Source organism: Alosa alosa, chromosome 19 (genome assembly GCF_017589495.1).
Source record: "Alosa alosa isolate M-15738 ecotype Scorff River chromosome 19, AALO_Geno_1.1, whole genome shotgun sequence".
NCBI lineage: Eukaryota > Metazoa > Chordata > Actinopteri > Clupeiformes > Clupeidae > Alosa > Alosa alosa.
The window spans coordinates 24,932,239-24,957,689 of record NC_063207.1 but is presented as its reverse complement, the minus strand read 5'-3'; the positions used below and the strand labels follow the sequence as shown (position 1 = coordinate 24,957,689).

General features: G+C 42.4%; 1 long non-coding RNA gene across 1 annotated transcript; it reads left to right on the top strand.

Moving 5' to 3' along the window:
* The first annotated feature begins 21,515 nt into the window (after window positions 1–21,515).
* On the top strand, window positions 21,516–24,301 carry LOC125284590. The gene is made up of 3 exons (XR_007191898.1): window positions 21,516–21,710; window positions 23,667–23,813; window positions 24,020–24,301. It is a non-coding gene; the product is annotated as an uncharacterized LOC125284590 (long non-coding RNA).
* The last annotated feature ends 1,150 nt before the right edge of the window (window positions 24,302–25,451 follow it).

Genomic DNA, 25,451 nt, shown 5'->3' with positions numbered 1-25,451 from the left:
GATATATAACTAAGGCCAATAATGCCATGAAGATTTGCTTTAGGTAAGACATTTGTGGTTCATCCTAATGGGACACAAAATTACAATTTATATTATAATATAAAATGTGAAATCAGCATGCCATTCCTTATGTAATCTAGGTTTCATTTCACTTTATAATCTCAAGTCAGTACTCAAATATGTTACTGTGTGCTCTGATTTTCCTTTGTACCTATAAGCCCAACATGACCACAAGGGTGGCTGGTCACAATTTTCAACCTGGACCTTTTTGTATTTCCAGTCTGAATATGTATTTGGTAATGCCAATGCACAATGCCCAATTATGATGTAATTTGTACTTGTTCGGGTTTTTAAAAGTAATAACAATGTGTTGTATTTCTAAATAAATATATGTGTGTGTGTGTGTGTGTTATGTTTAGGTCACTGATGACGAGGACGTATACAGACACATTGGAATAGGAATTCTCTGCTTCACTGAGGAAGATGTTGCACCACATCCTCTGACTCCATCTTCTGTAGGAATCGTCTTGGAGGGGACTCTTGTGATGGACAATCTGGACATTCCAAATGCCATGTGCCTTCTGTTTGGCCTGACCTATGCACTCCACTTAAATTATCCTAAGTGCATGACCAACACATTCCGTTTCATTCAACAGGTCCTGTTGAGCATTGAGAAGACCGAGCTAAAAGGGAAAGTATTAACACTGACAAATCAGCTGTAAAGTGTGTGTGTGTTGGGGGGCTGTTGTATTGTGTACCTAGCTGTGGTATTGTGGGGATGCTAAAAAGGTAAGTATTAACACTGACGAATCAGCTGTAAAGTGTATGTGTGTGGGAGACGGGGAGAGCGCAATTGTATTGTGTACCTAGCTGTTTGCAGGGTGGTATTGTGGGGATGCTAAAAAGAAAAGTATTAACACTGACAAATTTGCTGTAAAGTGTGAATGTGAATGTGAGTGAGTGTGTCTGAGTGAATGTGAATGAGATGGGGAGAGAGCAATTGTATTGTGTACCCAGGTTTTTGAAGGGTGGTATTGTGGTGGATGTTAATGTTTATAATAATACCTCAGTGTTTGTGTGTGTACACCTCTTCAGTGTTTGTGTGTGTGCACCTATCCAGTGTTTGAGAGTGGTACTTTTTGACTGCCTTGTTAATGCCCATGTTCATTTTTTGCATAAAGGTGCATTTTGATTATTTGTTACTTTTCATAGTATGCTATGAGCTGTAATATAATTTCTTTGTGGATGTGTGTGGGGTCTGGCCCATTTTGCCTTTTCCCACTTTGGGAAAGGTCTAGATAAGCTGACATATTTTTTATAGTGTGTTCTTGATATTGCATTGATAATGCAGATGTATTCTACATCTTGTGTGTATGTAGAGTTTATATAGAGCTTATTTCTATTCTCTGTGATTTTGAATAAACTCTTAAGTGTTCTGAATAAAAACTGTTTCTCTTACTTTCATAGCTTAATCAGCTTAAAACACATTTAACTATAAGAAATGTCTAATGAACTTTTAATTAAATTAAAAAGACTTTTTATGTTCACTTAACTAAAAGCTCAAGTTAAAATAGTAAGTATTTATAAGTTACATAAACATACATTGAAGGTATTCTTTCATCGCAAGTTTACGTTGTTGTAACATGCAAAACTAGTTTATTGTACTAAAATTCATAAGGCATTACTATTTGGCACATCGTACACTTGACGTAAATTTGTTAGTTTATTGAACAATACATAACATAAAATATTTAGGGCAACGTGTTACCTCGAAAATTTTATGTTTATTGAACGTATTAGGGTTTACAGTGCATGAACCGTATGCCGCAAAACTCGTGGGTGGCACTGTTGGAAAGCCTGTGGTCGAATTGAGTCTGGCGGACATTGGTTTGAAGTCTCTACGACCTTCGGTTATCGAGACAATGACTGACATACGAACAAAAAACAATTTAAGCTCTGCGACCCACCCAGAACAGTTCCACGACCCACCAGTTAAGAAACACTGGTGTACAGTATATGTTTTGCTGTGCATTTCAATAGAGGACACATGCAAGTGGCGATGGCAAATCCTGAGAGATCGCTTCAAATGTGAGCATATTAAAAACAAGGAGGTCAGGAGAAGTGGGGCAGGGTCTGTGGGGGGTCCGGTCATGGAAATAGATGGCAGTCACGTTAACTCTGAACTCTCTGAATTCTCAGCTACATCAGCCAGCAACCGGCAGGGGGGAACCAGATGCTAGGCTGTAGCCAGGTCCCAGGTGGTAACCAGGAGGCAAGTTGCCCCCAGCCAGCACAAGGTTGTCACCAGCTAGCCTCAAGTCATTCACCAACCTTCATCTATCCAGCCTAAAAAGAAGAACAAGATGGGAGAACAGAGGGAGAGGAGATGAATCGGGAGAAGATGCCTTTGAGAGGGCGTTACGGTGACGGTTTTACAAGGTAGGACAACTCGACATGACACCGCCATCTCCCCCATGTCAGCCTGTGCGGCCTGCCCAGCTACACCTCCACCTCTGCCTCAACAGGAAGATGAAGACCAAGTTTTTTTTAGAAGCCTCCAGCCCTCCGTGCGGAGAATGTCCGTAGCAAGGAGTGCAAGAGTTCGTTTCCAGATGCACCAGCTTATTTATGCGGCTGAACTGGAGGAGGATGGACTTTAGACATTCTGTTTTTGATTTGCCTTTTGTTTGTTTGTTTACCATTTTCGCCAAACTCACTGACCTATACATTTCTTTTTGTCACACACACTTCACACAACTCACTCACTATACCACAACATGTATACAATAAAGTAATTGAGTTGACCTTATGGCTGCGTTTTCAATTGGCCAGTACCACTCAGAAATTGGGCAACCCAACTCTGTATTTCTACAGAATACAACAATGTCAAAACTAGGGCTGAACGATTTATTGCATTTGTGATAATATCGCGATATGATGAAACACGATTTTCAAACCGCAAAGGCTGCGATTTGTAATATGTGACGTCACCAAAACGCATTTATACTTGCGCTTGCCGACGCGCCACCGACTCTTCTCACGGACCACTGAAGAAGCAAAAAACGTAATCAAGAGGGCCAGCTAACAGTGTCAAGAAAGGTCTGATCAGTAGAGCTACTTTGGTTAAAAATAAACCTCTTCATTACCTTTTGCCGAACCTGCCATGTCCCTGGTTCTAGTTCATAATTCCCCTGTGCTGCTACTCTGGCTGGTAACTTCGTTCACTTGTCCAGCTGACGATTAAAACTCCACGACTGTTTAGGCTGCACAGCAGCCATTCACCTGTGCACTGGGGACTTTGTTTACTGGAGTACAGTGACAGTGGGGGCATTTGCGATATCCAAGGGGGTTGGCTGCACAAACATTTAATCTCACAGGTAATGCATAATGTTATCCGCAAGTAGTTAACACAGCTAACCACCAAAAACCCAGCTGTTCTAACATTAGCTTACCAGCTAAGGCTCTAGGCCAGCGGTCCCCAACCACCGGGCCGCAGGACATTCCTAACCGGGCCGTAGCCTACGACATGAGTTTAAAAAAAAATGCATGCAAACTAAACTAAATTTAATTCGCAATAATGTCACGTTTTTACATGGCATAGGCCTATATACAGTTGTTTGATTGCACGCATGTTTGCATTTTGCAAGGTCTATTTTCTTACGTCTGTCTGTCCCGCCTTCAACACTTTTACATATTGCCTTCAGCACTGCGCAGCCTCAGGTCAGCTCACTTCACTTGATCAGTTCTTGGCGAATGGTAGTGTCACACGAAGTTAGCTAAACTGCTAGAATGAGCAACAAAAAACAAGCATCTTTAGCAGGTCACTGGCCAGAGTGTTTGAGTTGCGAGAGCAGAAAAAAAGTCACCGTTAGCTGCACATTTTAGTGATGAGGACTGGGTGTCAAAACTCGCTTACCTGTGTGACATATTCGGGTTGCTTAATGACCTCAACCTGTCACTCCAGGGGAGAATGACGACTGTCTTTAAACTGGCAGATAAAGTCGCTGCAGTTGTAGGGACGACGAGTGGACCGGGGTGTATTTGATATGTTCCAAAAAGTAGTGGGGGTTTTGGGAGAGACTGAGGCAGGGCCCTTTCTCTCGCAGCTGGTGCGCGATCACCTTGTTGCACTCTCAAATGAGTTTGAGCGTTACTTCCCATCCTTCAAAGATTCACGGCAAACCAATGAGTGGGTCCGCAACCCATTTGTCAATATCCCGAATAGTCCTAACTTGTCAGCGCAGGAGGAAGAGCAGTTGATCGAAATTGCAAATGACAGTGGTCTTAAGAGTGTGTATAAGGAAACCTCTCTGGCAGGTTTTTGGATCAAAACCAAAGCAGAATATCCCGAGATAGCCGTAAAAGCGTTGAAAACGTTTCCCACCACGTATGTATGTGAGGCCGGGTTTTCGGCAATGACTGCAACTAGACAAACTGCGCAATCGACTGGACATTTCAAACACACTGAGGGTGTCACTGTCTTCCATCACCCCCAGATGGAAGCTTCTTGTTGCAGGGAAACAAGCAGGGCTCCCACTGATTATATTCGTAATGCACGTTTAGTTCCCATATTTTGTTAAGCATGTTCACACTTATAGATGTAGCTTCAAGTTGTTCAATATTCATAGTTCATATTGTTCAATTTTCACTTCTTCAAGTTCACGTTTTTCACAAGAGATCGTTACCTTCACTGTTCATACATAACTGGAGCTAGTTCTAGTTCGTGGCTACTTTGATAAATATGTTTTAGTTTATAGTCTAGTTAGTAGCACTGCCCCTCAGACGGTGAGAGCGTCTGTTGGCTCCTCATGATCTAGACCTGTTTCTTGACCCATTGGTGTGATGGTGTCTGTGTGTCATTGTTTCCTTTTGTTACAGAAGTTGGGGCCTTACCGCAGGGAGGCTTGTCCCCTCATGGTGGGAGTCCTATTTTGCATGTGTGTGTTTCACTGTGTAGCGTGCACCTGGGTGGTTGTGGTGTTTCGCTGTGTGCATTCCCAGTGTAGCGTGCACCTGGGTGTGTTTCGCTGTGTGCATTCCCAGTGTAGCGTGCACCTGGGTGTGTTTCGCTTTGTGCATTCCCAGTGTAGCGTGCACCTGGGTGTGTTTCACTGTGTGCATTCCCAGTGTAGCATGCACCTGGGTGTGTTTTGCTGTGTGCATTCCCAGTGTAGCGTGCACCTGGGTGGTTGTGGTGTATCCACGTGTGGTCCTGTTGACCCCAGTCCAGGTAGCCTGCCTCCCCTGGGTAAGCCCCACTTCATGTATTTAATTATTTGTTTTGTCCTGTCTATGGGAGTATCCATAATGTGAATTGTTCTGTCTTGTCAAAATAAAATGACCGTATGACATATCCTCTAAATGCCATTCTCTTCAGGTTGATGTGTTCTTGAAATACAATAAAGACAATCATTTATAGAATTCCGTCTCTGTCTCATAATTGCAACGAACCTGTGTGCCTGCCAATCTGATAGCTAGGAAGTGTGTGCCCAGGCTGCATTTAAGCACACCACCTTACTATTTAATTCCTGGGGGAGCATAACTCCTCTAGGTGGCGTAGTCGACAACTAAAACTTGAAACTCTACCCCCGCCTCACTACATCAATATTCCGTTTAACCTGTTTACATGCAAATAGAATGTCACGTTTTGAGCATATTCCTGTTTACATAGCAATCGACGACAAACGTCAGCACAGCTACAGCATACACAGCTACAGCAGATACAACATCTTCAGGGTCTTTCACTTGTTCAGGCGTATGTCGATAGCCAGCCTCATTAAGTTTTTCACAAATCTTTGTAAAACCGTCGCTATTACGACATTTTCTCCCGTCGATGAACTCCATGACATTTGCATGATTGCAAGACATAAGTTGCAAAGCAGCACACTTATTGTTCTTCTTAAGTTTTCTTATTCCTGTAAGCCCGATTTTTGGCCAGCTCCTGCTCCAAGACCTTTTGAGAAATCGCCACCGGTCCAACTCTGGAACGTCCGGCCGGAACCGGTGTAGTGTGGAAATTGAAAATTATGTCACTGACCCTTGTCATTCTTCCGCCATATTGGATTGAATATAAAGCGAAACTAAAGTTTCACAGGTCACAAATTTGGTCCGAACTTCACGAAACTTGATGTACTTGATCCTAGGACCAAGCCTCACAAAAGTTACAGAAAGGATTTTTGATTCTCAGAAGCGTTTGCCCGTCACAGCCAAATGAAATCGGCGGCGAAGCTCCAAAACAGGAAGTCGTCCATATCTCAGGAACACTGTCACATATCGATACCAAATTTTGTATATGAACTCGGGACTCCAATGTGAGGGTGCATAAGCTAAAAAAAAAAAGAAATATTCCAAAAGTTTCCAGCATTTGGCAAACCACCCACCCGTATTTGGTAACTGCCACCTTGCACCTTTGCAGTTGCACTCCTATCACAATGCCTTCCAAGTATGCACAATGTCTCTGGCCAGCCACAATGTCTCTGGGCAGCCTTGCCCAATCATGAAATCCTTGCTCAGCCATGGGATAGTATGGACTTACGAACTGAAATGCGAAAAAGTTGCAGTGTTTGGACAAAATTGCGAGGTCGCCCAGAATTCACGAGGATTTGCTGAATTTGCGTTAATTGTTGCGATCGCAACATCGCGAATTCCTGGAGGGACTGGTTTAAGGTTACAGAAAGGATTTTTGATTCTCAGAAGCGTTTGCCCGTCACAGCCAAACGAAATCGGCGGCGAAGCTCCGAAACAGGAAGTCGTTCATATCTCAGGAACACTGTCACATATCGATACCAAATTTTGTATAGTTTGGCAAACCACCCAACATCGCTGTATCCTGGAGGGACTGGTTTAAGGTTACAGAAAGGATTTTTGATTCTCAGAAGCGCTTTGTCTGTAAACGAAATCGGCGCGGAAGTCTCAAACAGGAAGTCGCTCATATCTCAGGAACACTGTCACATATCGATACCAAATTTTGTATATGAACTCGGGACTCCAATGTGAGGGTGCATAAGCTAAAAGGAAATATTCCAAAAGTTTCCAGTTTGGCAAACCACCCACCCGTATTTGGTAACTGCCACCTTGCACCTTTGCAGTTGCACTCCTATCACAATGCCTTCCAAGTATGCACAATGCCTGTGGGCAGCCTTGCCCAATCATGAAATCCTTGCTCAGCCATGGGATAGTATGGACTTACGAACTGAAATATCAAGGAGAACATTAGCTATTTATTGCTGACGTAGTACAGTTATTTTCACATTAACGGTATTCAAATTAAATTTTTCATTATTGTTAAATATCATGATGGGAGAGTATTATTAAAAATGTTACAAGTATGCAAATTCATATGTTTACGGGCATTTAGGTTTTACTGTGTTGTTTTGTTGTAAAGACATGCAAGGCATTCTGGGCCATGTAATGTAATGTAACAGTGGTCGGCAGCACTCCATACGTATTAATATGAATAGGTGTTTCTGTAAACCTAGGGACAATAAACAGCTATCTCTGTTCGAGATATCAAAAACGAGCTGGTAATCGCTCATTGAAGAGGGAACTAAAAAAGATTGTTTTCCTAAAAGCATGGAGTTGACGAAAGAATAAGCAGGAAATGTCACGTTAATGTTAAATACATCTGAACGCTAGGTGGCAACGTTGTATTACATTTCACTAAATAGGCCTACGGTGTGAGCTTCACAAGTAAGGAAGGTGCAAATATTATGTAATTTATCATAAGAAATTATTGGAAATGTTATTTCTTGTTTATTCTAATTGCAAACCACACACATCCATTCGTAATCACATGTACACTTTTAATAGCCTACCTTGAAAAGACTCTCATTTCGTTTATTTGATGTTGCCTAGCAACGCAGCCTTCAAAGCAAAGATTCTAGAACAAACTCACGTTTTGAGTTTGTGGCCAAGTAGCCTACCTAAAATATCGGTTTCCATGTGTATGTGCTGGATGGTGTGCGTCCTTTATGAAAGTAAGTGTTTTATAGAGTTACAGACATAATGAGTCATGTTGTAGTGGTCAACATAAATGTGCCCCTTCTGTTATTACAATGCTAAGTGGAGAAGCATGATAAGCAGAGATTTAGTATCATTAATTTCTTGTGTGGCTAGCTATAGGGAGGAGATGTATGTTGCTAATTGGGATTTATGTTGTTTAGCGTAATGCCATGGTCATTTGATATGAGATGCTTGCACTCATAACTTCGTCACTTGTAACTTTAGGACTGTTATTTTTTTTACTAACAGTAATTCACGAAGCACTTTAGCCTTAAAAGTAGCGCCTAAGTCTGTGACAGCTTAAAAGAAGTGGCGAGGACTCCTAACGCGACCAGGGGCGGAGCTAATGGTTCACTATAGGGGGTGCGACGATCTTTAGTGGGCCCCTATACTGTCGGTGTTTATCCCAACATCATGTTTTTATTTAGTCCACTTCATATTGTGCTTATTAGAGGCTGAGGCATTTTGTTTATGTCCTGATGACCTAGCCTACTGTTCAGTCTGTGCATCGGGGCAGCTTAGGCCTGCGACGATGCGAACTGTATGATCAGGCGCGCCTGCAGGTGTAGGCCTACGGCCGTACGCACTGTGCGTACCATCAGGCAACTCAATGAGAGAGAATTTCCCCTGTGTGTGTTCACACAGTTAGCCCACCATAACTTCCCAACTGCTCGACAATAGGCTATTTACAATTTTCTTTAAAATTTGTAAACACGTTGTCAAAATCAACGTTAATGTTTTGTTTGAGCAGGAGAGGGAATAATAGCCTAACAAACGCACGTAGCAATTACAGAAGTTGTGGGCTAGGCTACTTTCTTTTGCTATGGTTGCCTGTTATCAACACACATATTAAGCTAATTCACTAACTCAAGACTTCAAGGCTATCATGGATATAAAACGTTTTTTGGAAACAATGAAAGGGTGGAGGTAGCAAAGGATGGAGGCAGCAAAACTAGAGGAGTTATTTCAGATTAACAAGGTAGGCAAAATGCTGGTCAAAACGTTAGCATTACATCTGGATTATAGCTACTGAATAGACCCCTTCGCAACGGTGGTGAAAACATAAACATTCGGGTGGGCGTGACGTCACTGGAGGCAGAAACAATCGTTTGGATAGTGAGGCGGCTATTTGAATAGTAGATAGTGAATGCATATAACTATCTCCTAAATGGTCATGTCCAAGACTTACAATAGGCCTACAATGACGTGGTGAGTTTTGTGTTTGCCGAACCGACATTTTACCGAGCCAGTGCCCGCCCATGTCACAAGGCAAAGATGTATTGCAAACGTGCTAATTACCAACCATTTCGCTTTTACTGCCTGAAATACCCAATTTTGTTTACCACGCTCGGAGTTAGTGCTGGGCCTTACACAGTAGTAGCCTAGTAGCTAGTAATCAAGGATTTTGTTTAGCTCTTCGAGTCACAGTAAAATTAAATTTTTGGTAGGCTACATAGCTTATTTAGATACACTTATGGTGTGGGCGCTTGCATTTTTTTAGGAATCCGCAGTCTTGGTTTGTATAGAAATGAATAAGTGATATACATGTAAAGAGGTTGGAAATACAGGACGATTGGTAGGCTAATATGTGAGGTTCCGATACAAGGCTTGGGTTATCGTGAGTCAAACGAACAACTACGTTCTCACTGGAAACTGTAGCCTAGGCCCACTTATTTCAAATTTAACCGATGACTTTTTCGGTTCCGGCACCCGACAGCACAGCAAGATGAGACCATGATAACCTTTAGCCTCCCGAATATGACTGTTCGTTTAGCTTCCCAGCTGAGGTGATGGTTTGTTTTGCCTCCAGTGAACGTAATGACGTAGACTCAGAAGGTACCTATAATGTTTACTGATGTTAAAGCGCAAACGCTGTTTAAAGCCATGCACAACGGTAAATTAGAACAAAACTAAAGATAACTTTACCCTTAGGGCTGTATAAAGTTGTTCAAATGAATAGGTCGTTATTAGGCGTTGTTGTTGTATATTGCATATGGATTTTGTACTAGGCTACTTTTTAGGTGACCAATGCACGAACGAAACCGGGAAACGGACAAATATTATTAAGCCTTTCAATGTTTTGTTGCGCGCGGAGGGGTAGATGGTGCGCTTAACATTCATTCCTACTGGCGCGCCTGATAGTGACTGCTGTTGTCGCGGCAAGCTTAAGCCTATGCTCCTGTCTCTAAATAGGCCTAGTGTAGACTAGACCTACATGCTATGTCGCTGATTTTCTGTAATAAATGCAGCCTATAGCATAGGCTACTTCGGCAAACCCAGACCGGTCGTGGCATCAGTTTCACTTTTAAAACGCAACAGTGTAGCGAGAGGGAGAGTGCGGGCTATTTGCAGCATGACAGACGAACTCCCATTGTGAGCGCAGTGGCATCTTTAATAGGCCTAAAATTTTTCATTATTATTTTCCCCCAGCAATCAGTACAAATAAGCATCGGGAAATATAACAATTAATCAAGATAGATTTGGCCAAAAGTGGGCCCCCTTTGCGGTCGTGGGCCCGGAGTGACCCCCCCCCCTTATGAACGCGATGTTTTGAAATGCGTCTACTATTCTCTACAGAAGCTTCCAATCGCGAGGGAACTTGCATTGTAGGCATAACTAAGGGATGCAATAACACCACCAACGACCAAAACTAGCCTACTCATTGTCAACATGTACATTAAATGTAACGTTTCATGTGAATCAAATTAAAATGTTTTCTTTGCAAACGTAGGCATAGGCATATTTGTCAGGGAGGTAAAAAGGGGCGGGCCTTTGACGTCTGGCATAGCACAATGAGGGTCCTTGAATTTAAATAGAGCCGCTGTTGTACTAATTGGCCCATATCTAGCTACCGAGAGCCACTCACGATGCAGCCACCTGAGCTTAAATGAAAAGTGGGCACTGTACCACTACATTCTGCTACACATGCTTTAAACCAGCAAAGTTATAAATGTTTCTAAAATTAATGAAAATGGCACGAGGATGTCAGTGATATGCATTTCTATGGACTTGATGTGCTGGAGATAGAACATGAATGCAAAACATTGTTTCCAATCGTTTTCTCACTCATAATGGCAATCGATTTGTTACTTTGTCAGATGACAGAAAAAGCAACCCAGGTGGTATGGCAAGGTCACTCACAGCAGCAGGTGAACTTGAATAAGGACATGGTGTTTTTTTTAGCTAGTTATAGACCTAGTGAATACTTGGACCCTGTTCAGACTGCAGGCAAAAGTGGCCCAAATCTGATTTGGGGTCAAGTGACCAGGTCAGTGTAGTGTGAACACTCAAATCTTACCCAGTTCTGATTTTTTCAAATTAGATTTAGACCACTTCCACATGTGGTTTCTGAATCAGACCCAGGTCTTGACATCTACATCGACATTGTGACCCTGCAAGGCGAAACCAGTCGTCTTGCGCACAGTGCTATTTTGAGAAAATCCACGATAAACAAACGTACGGGTTAAAATGTCGAATTTCACGTTTTTGCATAATTCGACAGTCTACACTTTCATATTGTGAACAAATTTCACGGATAAACATACGTTTTGATTGTTAAACCCTGACTTTATTTAGGTGAAGATTAATCACATTAGCAGTCATTCCATTTGTCCATGCCGCTATAAGGTTTTACGATAGAACTAAAATGTAGCCTACTCATTAGGCTACTCGTTACTCAATGTGTAAGCTCTCTACCGTTCTTGGCAGATGTAACCGAATATGAATGTGAAAGACTTGCCTTTCAGGGCACGAACGGTCAAAAGCACGAACTTTTAGAAATATCCTGGCATCATTTTACGGACCAGGAGAAGTTTTCCATTGATCTGTGTACATTACTTCCCCCGAAATACATTAATTACATTCTATAGTAACACCTTATGACCGTCCCTGGTATTAACTAGGGGGCAGAAAAAGACACTCACTCGGTTGATAAAACTGGACATAGTCAGTCATCTGCTTCAAAGTCACGCTACTGTAAGGCTAATAATAGCTGTGTCCTCACACTATCGCACGTGACAATTTACTTAAAAAGGTGATTTTCTCCTCTTCTGGCGTATCGTGACAGGAGAACCATGCCAACTTTGGACCCTCAATATACATATCATTGGAAAGCTTAGTCAATGGCCGTTCGTGTGAGCACATTAACTTAATTTAGTAAATTTTACCAGAACGACTGGTTTCGCCTTGCAGGGTCACATTTGTCATGCGTACCATAGTGTGATGTTCCGTTTCCATGACAGCGGTGTTACTGGATCTAAACAAACTTTCGAAGTGCATTGAATGTAGATGTGGCATTACGGGATATCTTCCCTAGACTACGCCACCCCAGGAATTGCCAGGGGCCCCAGGGACACACCACACATGATAACAGGTCACAGGGCAGAGACGTGGTTTACAAAAATATAATATGATTTATTAAACAAACAAGAAAAGTCTACTCAGGGCTGAGGCTTGTTTCCAGGGAACTTAGGGAGGGATGCAACATCCCCAACCAAGGGGCAAGTCAGAGTGCTCCACAAAAGACACACCAAGCTGTGTGAATTAACAGTACAAGTCAATAGGCACGGCAAAGCACAGCACAGAACACAGTAAACGCCTTAAAAGGAGTTCCCCATTTAGCCTAACCACAGAACAGAAAAATAAATACAACACACTAAATGATATAACAAACAGACTGAACACAGATGAGTCTGGATGGTGCAACAGGTCTCGGCCTCTGTTGTACAGCTCACACCTTTGGAACAGCAGGGAGAGACTGGAGCCGCCCAAACCAGCCTCATCAACGGAACCACCGAACCAGCGTTGCCCAAGCACAGGGAGAACAGACACAGACATCACGTGAACGGAAGCAAGACAGTATGAGATGAAAACCAGAAACAGAACAGCCTCGTATGTTGGCCACCACCCGATGTTCAGGCCTGCAGGAATGGAGAACAATAAATAAAATGAGCTCCAATAGATCATTAAAAGATGACTTAAAGGTGCCATGTGTAATGTCAGCCAAAAAATCAATTCAAACTCCACATTCCATAAAAGATGGGGGCAGTATACCTCCAGAAAGTGAGTTGGTCTACCCTAGAGTAGAAACCGAGAAACGTGTATTACAGTTTGGCTGGCGGTTATGTTGCCCGCATACCGCCTCCCATGGCCGAAACTGGTATTATGACACCTGTCAGGCTGTGGCTAGTAATTTAGCATGCTAATTCAGGTTGATATCTCTGCAGCACTATACCTTGTCATTTTTTTAATGACATCACCCTTATTTCTTCTCATTCTTTTGATGCGTGTAGCTCTTTTTTATTGGATATTTTTACCTCAATTCTTACACATGGCACCTTTAAGTTGGGCAAAACTGAGACCTACCATATAGTCACATAGAATGTTGACAACCATTCAGCTGTAACCTTAGAGCAGTTTGTGGCCAGCAGTCCTTTACAGACCTACAAGGATCCAGTGCACAGGCGAGTGAATCCAAAAGCATGGCCACTGCTACTACCGTAAGGGACCGTTCGGTATTTATGGAATGGACCACTGGAGGAAAATAAGGGAGGGTCATGTCTTTTTATTCTTTGTTGAGGGGAGGGTCACCCAACTTTTTTTTAGTCTAGGAGGGGGTCATCCAACTTTTGTATTCATGAAAACAGCAACATTTCAAAGTGGCCTGTTTGGTGCATATTTTTCCATGTAACTCTCAGTCTCAGTCTTCACACTTCGGGCACCCCTCTCTGCACACCACGTTTACCCCTCATTTCCTTCTTTCTTGAAGAGTAGCAAGATAAAGGCCTCGCCTCAAACTTTTAAGTAGAGACTCAATGGAGACTGAGGGACATCTAGGCACTAGCAAAGGTTCTAGAGGGTGATGTGATTTCTGGTGCCATATTACGTTCTCTTTCGTTCCATAGCTGTTAACATTGAGCATTGAAAATAAAGGAGATGCCCCAGGTTTCTCACACAAAATACGGGAAAATGTCAACATTCGTCCCCATTAACGTCGGAAGGGTTGCAGTTGTAGCGACAAAGTAGCCTACTTTATTCACGCCTAACAGCCTATATTACAGTAATTTGATCAGCTTTACACAGCCCTAAAAAGGCTACATTTACCTTTAGTTTACTTTTAGTATACCGTGTAACGTTAAACAGTGTGCATGCTTAACATTAGTAAAGCATACTTGTGCTTCATTCAATCACATTCAGCTCCTAATGTTTTGACAAGCATATCTACCAATTGACCTTGTTCCTGCCCAATCTCTAGCTTTGCTGTCTCCATCCTTTCTGTTTTTGTTGTTTGCAAAAATATATAGTATTTATTGGTAACCAGCCACAAGTGCAATTTGTTAATCGCTGTCATTCTCTCTCCTGCGCAAACAAAAATGTGTTCCAAGTAGCCTAGTGCGTAATTCTCCTTCATAAAGTTGAACAAATAGCTTATTTGGTTTATGGTCTACAGTGCTGAGTTGGTAAGTTATGGTAGGCCAACTTGGAGTGAACATACAAACAGGGGAAATTCTTTCTCTAGTAGCTGAGTAGCCTGATGGTAGGCAGGTGCGTACGTAGACATACGGCCGAACACTATGCAAGCGCCAATGAATCGTGCTCTCACGACAATCTCGCCGTTAAACTTAAATAGGTTAACATCACTCTTAAGTTTGCCTTCAAGCAAGGAAAACGATATTTGAAGACATCTGTTTCGTTGGAAGGGCAAGGGGGTAGCAACAGGGCAACACAGAGACAGGCCCGATGGCAGGGCTAATGTTATGAGAGTATTAAAATATGGGATATTCTACGGGAAAATATTAAAACGGCAAGACAGCGGGGGGGAAGTTAAAATATGTGATAAACACGGAAAAGGTTGGCATGCATGTTTCAGTCCCTGTGCACAGGGATTATGTCATATTATTAATCACATATGATTATTTGTGAAATTGTGAAACCAGGTGCAACACATTTGAAAAGGAAGGACTGGTAGCATGCAAGCTCCCGGGAGAGATTGATTTAAGAACGTTATCACAGTGTGTCTTCATGGCGCAAAGCAGCGCGGGCGGAAGACAGTGCCAATTGGCAGGGGAGGGTCATGTCTTTTTTGACAATTCTGCCGGAGGGTCATTGAAAAATTTCTAGCAGGCAAGGAAGGGTCATGCAACTTTTGACTGAAGCACTCAAAATCCCTTCGGTGGCCCCTTCAATAAATAACGAACAGTCCCTAATCGTACTAATTTGTTGCAGTGAGATTAAGATTGTCTTGGTAGTGTATAGGTCTAATTGAGTGCCTGTCACTTTAAGACCCCGTTTACACGAGCATGTGTATTTTTATAAACGAAGACATTTCCCTACGTTTGAGCCTTTCATTTAGACGCAAACGGAGAATTTTCCCCCGTAAAACGGTTATCCAAAAAAAACCCGGCCAAAGTGGGTTTTTTTGAAAACTTCGTTTATGCGTTTGGTTGTAAACTGTGGTAAACAGAGTTTTGGGCAGCCAACGTCACAGTATGCGACAGAAGTACACCAAATGTGCGACCAATGTTTACATTTACATGTTCTCACGTGCGACTTTTCAGGGTTCTGATTGGTTAATGTGGGCTTGAGCTTATCGTTAGACTGCCACTGTGGTTTGGCGTGCTCATGACAGCATGTATGTACACGGGTTCGTGTAAACACATTTTTAAAAAAAAAACGGTCTCGTGTAAATGCAGGTTTATTTGCAAACGTAGATGGCCAGATATTCGTTTAGGAAAATACCCTGCTTCGTGTAAACGTAGTCTTTTGTGCGGGAATCCTTGCAATTGTAACAGTTAAAAGGCTGCTGATGTGTGGTTGCAATTCATAACGTTTCCTAAGGTTTGTACTTCTCCTTGGGACTTTCGAGTCTTGGAAAACACTTTTCCATTTACATCGGGATTTTGCAAACATTCAGTGTCAGAGCCAATAAAATGAGCCCAGCATGAGTAACGAAATTGACAAGTAGCTGTAGTAAGCATGCTAAACTCGACATCCAAATCCTATTCTAACGTTAACTTTGAGATACTGCTTGATTGCAAAACTTAACTTAACCTTGTTAATGTCTTATCACAACATAGACTAACTTTAATGCAGCAGTTTTGAACAAATTTGCACAGCATGGTCACGATGCTAAGCTGATTTAATTGCAATTTAGCCCGCCGTCTTCTATGCAATGCTTCTATGTGGCAACAACGATCCTTTAACAATCGTGAATGTTTTGTTAAATGCACATGCAGAGGAGGGGCAGCGGGCTCGTTATGAGGGAGAGCCGGGCAAGGAAAGGCTGCATGCATTAAAAGTGCAGCTCAATGAAAGGATTTTTTATCTTATCTTTAATTTAAATACAACATAGAACATTAATGTGTTTCAGCCAGTTTTGATTTCGTGGCGCCCCGCCACAGATTAGTCAACGTATGGGAAACACTGATTTCACGTCTTAAAAGTGACGTTTTTTACCTCAAAAATAAAGCCAAGGCACGTGTGTGAATTTCAGGATTTTAACCGCATGCTATGAGGTTACATGCTGGTCTCTTCTACGGAGGAAACCCACGCTAAAATAAAACGTTGTAGTCACAAATTTGATCGTGTTGGTATGAATGTATGTTGTAGTGTGTGATTCCTACTGTGTAAATAAAATATACAAACGTCATGGAAACGTTGTAAAATAATTTAAATAGATTAGAAGAACGCCACCGCTGAATACTATGATTAGATTGATTTGTTTAGATCCAGTGAAATTGCTGCCTTGACAACGGTCATGGCTTCGGTACTCGGCGGGAGGTAGCTGATGCCATTTTTGTTCTTTTGCACATGCGGGTCAGTTCGGAACCACAAACAGTTCACACTGAAAATCTGATGTAGGCCACATTTTAAAAGGTAATGTGAACAGCTAAACAAAAAAAATCTGAGATCTGAGCAAAAAATATGAATTGAGCATTAAGACTTGCGGTGTGATTGGGGTCTTGGTCATCTGCCAACCACATTCTTCTTGTCACTATGCTTACTGTATTTACATGTCTGCCTTTCCTCTCCAAGCCATAGACTGTATTTAAATAAGCCCACCAATTTTCTGGTTCCAGCTCTGCACCAAAATTGTTCAGTTTTTTGGTCGAAATATTTCGAATTGTTCACAAACAGAAACCAGAAAGGCCAGCACCAGACCCAAAGGCACAAAAGAACTTGTCTGCCTGTTTAGTGCCCAGCTTTAGGTTCCTTGCCTGTTGCATATGTAGCAGGGCGGAGGTAGATGTTTGTATGTAAATTGTCGACTACGCCACCTGCGAGGGTTAGGTCCTCCCAGGAACTAATTTAGAAACCTTTTGGTCTGTTTAGACCCCATTGGGCGCACAGGTTCATAACACTGAGACTGGAGACATGGTTCTACAAAAATAATAATTATAATTTATTGACACATAACACATACACTACATGGACTGCACTTCAATAAGCAAACAGACATCCAACCACAGGACACAATTCACATATGGTACACACAGGGACCAACTGCACTCAGATATTGCACAAGGCCCTATAGGCCTAGAATTACCATAACCTAGGCAAGGAGCACAGCATACCAAATGTGAAAACAAACAAGACACACAATGCACAGCAACTGAAAGGGACAGTGAAAGGACACCACCACCTGGAGATCAGCCTGCCACCCGCTTTGGCCCAACAGCTCCTGTCCTGCGCAGAGAGAGAGAGAGAGAAACAGGTCCCTTTGGTTTTGGTTGGTGACAAGCACAAAGAAGACATACACACACACAATAAACAAACATTGGGACAAGGGCTAATGCTGCCAATCACTTGCCCCCAACAGTAAAATCAAAGGACTACAAGCACTACACAACACCCTCTGGAGGAGTAGGAACACAGTACAAATATAAGACACAACAGTACTATAAAACCAGCAGTAGGAAACAGGGCGACAGCATCAGGTGGCGTGGGAGCAGCAAGCTTGAAGATGGTCAATCACAAGTTCCGGGTTCGCTGAAGTACCGTTGTCCCCTGTGAGTGAGGAAGGGGCACGGCCCCAGTTCTACACTGAATTGGATATGAGGCTGCGTTAATCAGAGGCTCGAATCAGAGCAAATGACTCACCGCTGAACCACGAACATACTCAGAATTGTTCCTCAAACACCCAACAGGACAGCACCAGCCCAAACAGCCTGCTGCTCCCACACCACTACCACAAAGTAGGTTCTCCACAACAGGTGGAGAATTGGGAGACATGCAGTCAGCTGCCTAGATATAAGGTGGCAGGTGCCACCTGGTAATTAGCAAGATGGTCTTCGCTAGTCAACAATTAAGACCAAAAAGGGGCGAAGACCTATCCTGCTACAATCTACCCCCAACTTTTGCATCGTCGCCCCGATGATGGACCAACAAACACAGTTGGTCATCCCTACCTTTACGGTGGAGACACCAGCCATGGCTCCAATGCCTAGGACAGGACAAAGTGGGTGGCCAACAGCCTAGTCAGTAGGCCAGACCAAGACCAGGGGAAACTAGCAGACTGGTCAATAGTCCAGGCTCTGCAACAGACAGGACCTGGGGAAATCTACAGGTATGGTCAGTGGCTCAGACTCTGCAGCCTGAATGAATTACGTTACAACACCAGAATTGCGCAGTGGCGGCGTGCATTGCATTCTGGCGGTGCCAGCGGGAGCCCCCAGAATCTGAGAGGTGGACCGGTGGCACTGCTGCTAGTCTCAACCTGAACTAAAACCTGTAACAGAGGGCAAATATAAACAGAAAATGCTACCATGGGTACCATGGAGCCAGAATCCCACATCACAATTCTCATCCCCTCATTACCAGGGAGAGAAAACAGAACACCCAAAGGGGTTTCTAACTAGTTGGGTCCCTTGACGGGATATCGCCCCATCACACAGCACCACGTCCAGTTAAAAAATAGATGTGGGGGCTTGACACCATTTGCTGTGGCCTTTGACAGGAATGAGAGCGAGTAAGACCCCGAACAGCTACATGTAGAAGAGCAAAACTTCATTTCCGTGGACACTATGGAGCCAGCATCCAACAAGTACAGAGACACCCCACTCAGTCTACTAAAAGGCATTTGTCTCAATACAGTACCAGTAAGCACATATCTATGGTGTGGCAGCCCAAAGGGGCTCTAGTTTCCCGGCTGGTGAGAGGAACGGGAAAGCCACACAACATGAGTGAGCACCAAGATGACCGTCCAAACTGTTGTCTGCAAGACAGTGTCTCAGCCCCCAACCGCTTAGTGATAGCGGCGTTGACCGTAGGAGACAGGTCATTAAAAGTTGAAGCAAAAGCTGGGATAGCTCTGCATGGGCTGGCTTGAGGAGCAGCCGTTTCCTGAAGCCACCTCACCTGCTCTTCGCAGTGGCATTAAAGAGGCCCTATGCAACAATTTTAGCTAAAATGACCTTAATTATGCAGGTTGAGAGTCGTTCTGATGGTTCTACAACACTTTTTGGGTCGTTTGGTGGGTGCTTCGTCTCCCCCTAGTGCTTCTTCGCGGAAAAAACGAATATGCAACTTTCTGGTCACGGTCCAAACACATCCAGATGTAACTCGGCGGAAATACTCGAAAATGTAGTCAGATTGTAGTTTCTAAGAAGACTGCAAAACGGACTCAGACTTGGCTTTGTTGCTGTTGAAAATGTAAGTAGCCTACCCTTGGGTGAACTTCGTTTTTATAATGTGATTTGATAGTCTCTTGAACAATGTGTTTGCTCGACGTTTTATTGTGAGCCCTATGTGTTTAGCTTGGTTTATTGATGGCTAGCTCGTTAGCTAGTGGGGGTTTAGCGTAGCAGTCACTTGCTACCGAAGCTGCAGGGGGAGCCGTCGTGAAAAATGCAAGCCCAAATCAGGCGAAAACCCAGAAACAGCGAAGGAATAACCAGACCTGCATAGGGCATCTTTATGTCTCCAGACTACTGCAACACCCAGTGGGCAAGCAGTTCTAAGAACGTAGCAAAGGCAAGCCCCGACGTTAGGGTCCCTCAAACCCAGGCTGCCGCCCTGTCTCCACTGCTGCACACAACACAAGAAACACCACACGGAAATAGAAACCGCGTCTCAGTCTTTAACAGTGTAATCCTGCCGACACTATGCGAAAATGTAGCAGGGCGTAGGTTTTGGAGGACAGTACTAAGAGCCAATCACTGTAGCCAGACTACGCCACCCTGGGCCTAGCACCCAGGGAATAAGTTAAGAACACATAATTGCACCATTGCACACAGGTTCGTATTAGGGGTGGGCGATATATATAGTCTGCGATAATATCGTGATTGTTGTTTTAACAATGTGCAAATTGACATTATCGAGTATTTAAATTACTTATGGGGAAAAAACACTCGAAATCACGCACTGAAGACTTATACATTCCCAGGAGGTGTATGCAGGAGAAGTGCAGCAGAGCAAGTGTCACGTGATCACTAGAGGGTCACAACGTTGTCCCACGCACGCCTAATGTTTATTTTGTGCAGCGAAAGTAAGCAGCCTACTTGGGATTTTATGCGGCTACTTCTGTTCAAGTAGCATTGATGAGACAGTCACGGTTTTTCTTACACGGTATTATATGGAGAGAAAACATTAGCCTTTGAGTATTTTAATAGTCAGTTGTAAACAAAGAACTATTCTCATGTAACTCTTTTGTAAATGGACTTAAGTTCGCTCTAAATATCTACGTTTACCGATTATTCTAACCGTTAGCATCTCTATGGGATTTCTCATATACATTAGCCATAAGCTAACGCATTAGTTTCTATTCTGTAACTTGGAATGCTAGCCTACGTGATATTTCATATTATTAAAGGTTTGAAAGGAGCTTCAGACTTTCTCTTGGGAAACTGTTAGGCCTATTCATCTTCTCTAATGTAGCTGGCTAGACCATGTCATTGCCACACACACAAGTGGGGGCAGAATTGGAAATGTGTCATAGAGTGACAATGCATTGGTTTATTTGGTTAAAAAGTCACAGATTAGGTTATTGGTTATTATTGTAATGATGCTATATTAATAAATAATGAGCTGTAAAGTAACTCAGACTTTAACAAAAACATTTTTTTAAAGGATATCGACTAATTATCGTTATCGTCAAAATCACAAAAAATATCAAGATATTATTTTTTGTCCATCCCCACCCCTAGTTTGTATACACGAGGCAGAGACGTGAATTCCAGTGAGAAAATTACCATGTTTATTTAATAGAAGCCAGGGAAAAGGAAATAGCTGCAAAAAGACATGAGAAGACTGGTCTGGTTAGGAAAGTACAACAATATTTATTATGTTTTCTTGTTGCACTTTTGTTTTAAAGGGGTGATAGAATGATGATGTAGGGTATTTTGTGCTGGTCCTTAAGGTCTCTGAATAGGGTGTGTAACATTGGTTGGGCTGAAAATGGCATATGTGCTGTTCTATGCGCCCTAATGCAAGCCTGGTTAAAAGCCCTAGAATGAAACAAGAGGTTTTCTTACTTTTATGGTATGCTCATGAATATTTAGATGAACTGCATGCTGATTGGTTGGTTTACAACGAGCGAAGCTCCGGAGCAAAGACGCAAACATGACCGACAGCACTCACTGAAACAGCCAAGGTGGAAATACTATGGAGACATAGGTGTTGATGAACAGCATATTTGACCCTGAATCAGAGGAAGAATCTGAAATAGAGGAGCAAACAGTCGCCCATAGATTGGAAATGACTACTTTAGAGTGGTAAGTTTTGTCATTTACTTGAGTTTGCCACACGTAGCCCAGTTAGCTAGCTGTAATACTAGTGCAATACTTGCCAGTAGTGTCGTAGACTAAGCTAAACATTGTATTAGGTTCGTTTTTAGCATTGTAAGCAACAGAAGTTATTATTTTGCACACAAACACAAACAAATGTTTTACAACTTGTGCCCTTGTCAGTGTTGCGCGGTCTGCCCGAAATTAAGCGGTTGCCCGCGGATGACCGCGGTTACGAGTGATAAAGAAAATATTTTAATGATATTCGGGTCATTTGCGGGCGGGTCAGTTAAAATTAATTAAATATATATTTTCTACAAATAGGCCTAGGCCTACTTAAAATATCACAAGAAGGCTGGTATCAATACAGTAAAGCATCAATAGGCCTACAGTAAAGTCAACAGTAAAGAAGCTGAAGACGCGAAGTTAAAAATAATAGACACCCCTTCAGGAAAAAGCGATATAGGCTATGGGAAATTTTGGGAAAAGTTCTTAAAGAAGATGACAGTAAGTTATGGTCTATGTAGGCCTGCTTCTTGCGAAGGCCATTTAAAAGTATGACAGCCAAAACGGGCAGCCTGCAGGAATAAATGTTATGGCACAGACTACACATCCTATGTATAGGTTCAAGCATGCATAAAAGTTACAGTTCGTTGTGTTTGTGACTTGAAACAGTGGATGTGCTTTTGTAAAGCTGTGTGCTTCATTCAGCATTATAAACCAGTTCTTACGCTTAACGCTTTGACCAGCAATGTATCTCTCTAGCCTACCTTGCCTCACCATTTCTGTTTTCGAAAGAAAGATGTATGTCCATGGCCTTCAAATCTTATCCTAGTGTTCTAATCCTTGGTGGTTATGCGTTTATGCTCTTATTCTCATTCTCTCTCCATACGCAAACATTATGTTCTGCATGCCTAAAGAAATTAGTTTGTTTTACAGAAATGGCCTACTGTCACACTGCATGCAGACTATAACCAAAAGCACACATTTTGTAAATAAGCGGGTCGGATCGCGGGTCGGGTATAATTTTGTCCTAATTAATATTCGCGGTCCGAGTTGCGGTCGGGTTGATTAAAATATCGGGCGACCGCGGGCCGCTTGTGACCAAACCCGCGCAACACTGACCCTTGTGCAATTTTTGTCAAGATGTCCAGTTAGAAGCTAGCTGAAAAGTTCGTAGCCAGTCGTGGGCAGTTCAGGCTATGCTGTAGTGAAAGGAGTGCTGCTTGCAAGGAAAGTACTCGTTTTAGTCAGTAAGTATATTCTCCTGCTGAATAGGTCATCTGATTAGGAGGTACATACATTATTGTAGTGGTAATATGCGATCTTACAACAGGACGTCCAGTTAGCAGGGCAGGAGCTCTGTGCAGTTCGTAGGCTATATGGCTGAAGTGAAACGAGTAGCCTACTGCTCGCGTGAATGAAAATATTACGTTTGTGTCAGTATGTCTAATGTACTCGTGTAACTACTATCCTGCTGATTAAGTCATCTGATTATCGAGATTTTTACTTTATTTCCATGTAGTAATGAATGATCTTACAACGGGACGTCCAGTTAGCTGGGCAGGAGCTATGTGCAGTTTGTAGCTTATGGCTGAAGTGAAACGAGGTCAACGAAAATATTACTAGGCCTACTTTTGTTTGTGTCAATTCAAAAACACTTTTATTTATCCCCAAGGGGCAATTTACATAGTACCATGGAGTAGAGTACAATAATCAAAAATCCTATAAATATCACTGTTTAAAATACAGTAGGTACAGTCAGTAGGTCTAATGTAATCTTGTAGCTATCCTGCGGACATCTGGTTGAGATTATTACCTTCTTTCCATGTGATCTTGCAACTCTGGTAACTAAAACTGGAGACATTTACTTAAGCTACTTTGTGCTTCCTGCTCATTCAAAATTATGAAATAACAGCAGGGACATTATGTTTGTTTTTACAGGTTATGAAAAGAAGGTTAATCCTGAGGAGCTGACCTGAATGACCATCATGGCCTCGATCTGTTGTGCCTCTATATTTATTCTTTGCAAAATGCAATGAATATTTACAGAGCTGACCATGGCCGTTTGAGAATCAGAGGGATGGAAAGGTGAGGACAATCTGAGTGTTAGCAGTTACAGTATATAAATAAAATATTTTTAACCAATACACATTCATTATTGGTTCAGCATATTGCAAAAACACAGTTTGATCAACACCACAAAATGACAAACTTAATTTTTTTTTCAACAATCATCCAGTGATACTCTAATGTAAAAGATTAAAAAATAAATAGTAACCCTGTTCTCGTTGCAGGCAATGAAGTGACTTGGCCTACAGGTCTTTTGTGAGCAGATGCTTGGGTTTCCTTAGAAGAAGCGTCCATGTCATGATCCCCTCGTGTGTGGTGCTACGCATATGGAGGGAGCATCCGGATACTTCAGGGCAGTACGTTGGATTCAGACCCCTTGTCGACTGAACCGTGACTCATGTTCAGCAACAGAATCCTCCATGGAAGGTCTGTCAAGCTGAGCACACAAGTCCTGGGGCACAGGAATCCGCTGGACGGCATCCCAATCAGGTAGAGGGTCAGCCTGTTGTGTGTGAATCGATAAGTTCTTTTTAGTGCCTATACTGTTGCACATTTTGATTTGTTGTTTGTAATAAAAAGTATATTTTATTAAACTTACAAATTGTTTGGCAAGTCTGTACATAGTTTCTCCTTGGCTGTCTTCTGTTGTGGGGACTCAGCATTCGCATTGAAGTGCATGGCTGCAAGATAAAACCTAAACCAAACAGAAATGTTGTAACACAAGTGAAAGTCACTTTTGCATGCACACACCGAGCTGTTAACTCACAGCAAAAGCATTTGCTAATATTCTACGCCCAGCAAGATGCCACACGTAGAGCATCTGTTTGGCATGCTGCGTTTGTCATGTTGTCGTTCTTGTAATGTTCTAAAATAAGAATGTGCAAATAAACCCATTGTATTTAGACAACACGGTTTTCAACATATTGACTAGATATCATTTGAATTGATTGAATGAAGTTGTTTCCACTTCTGACGTCAAAATGTATGTGTGTTATATTACAGCTTAGCAACCAAACTATCGTGTTACTCAGCTTCAGTTAGCTATCTTGCTGAGAACATAACCTGTCAGAGATCTCGACAAACATGCATAGTAAAATGTAGGTTAACATGACAACACAGGTTTTATCTGAATGACACACAGGAAAATTAAATAGCCTTGCCAATGAACTAAATCACACATTCTACTTGCTAGATACACGTTAGCATGGCTAATAACTGCTTAACGACAAAATAATACTTACAGCATGCGGTTGTGATGACCTTACGGTCGGAACAGCCCCTCGTTACAGTAACAGCAGCGTAGCAAATCCTGCTTTAAACTGTCCAAGGTTTTGAAAACTGCCTTCGGTGAAATGTTTTGCAAATTAATAACGGAGTGTTGAACTTTGCAGGGATCTTCTGGTAGAAAAATTATCCATGCCCCTCGAACTTTTGAATCCTTGGGAAGACTATGGAAAGTCTCCGCTTTCTTTGTAGCCTAAGTTTCAGCCTGGAACACTGCATTTACGACCGTGGCTCATTTTCGATATCCTTGAAGAACTGTCTACTTTATAATTTCTGTGGAAGTAAACGAGCAGGCAGCTAAACTAATGTTTGTCTCATCTTCGCTCTCCATTCACGTTCCTGGGCTCAGAGCACCAGTGGGCTGGTCTGTAT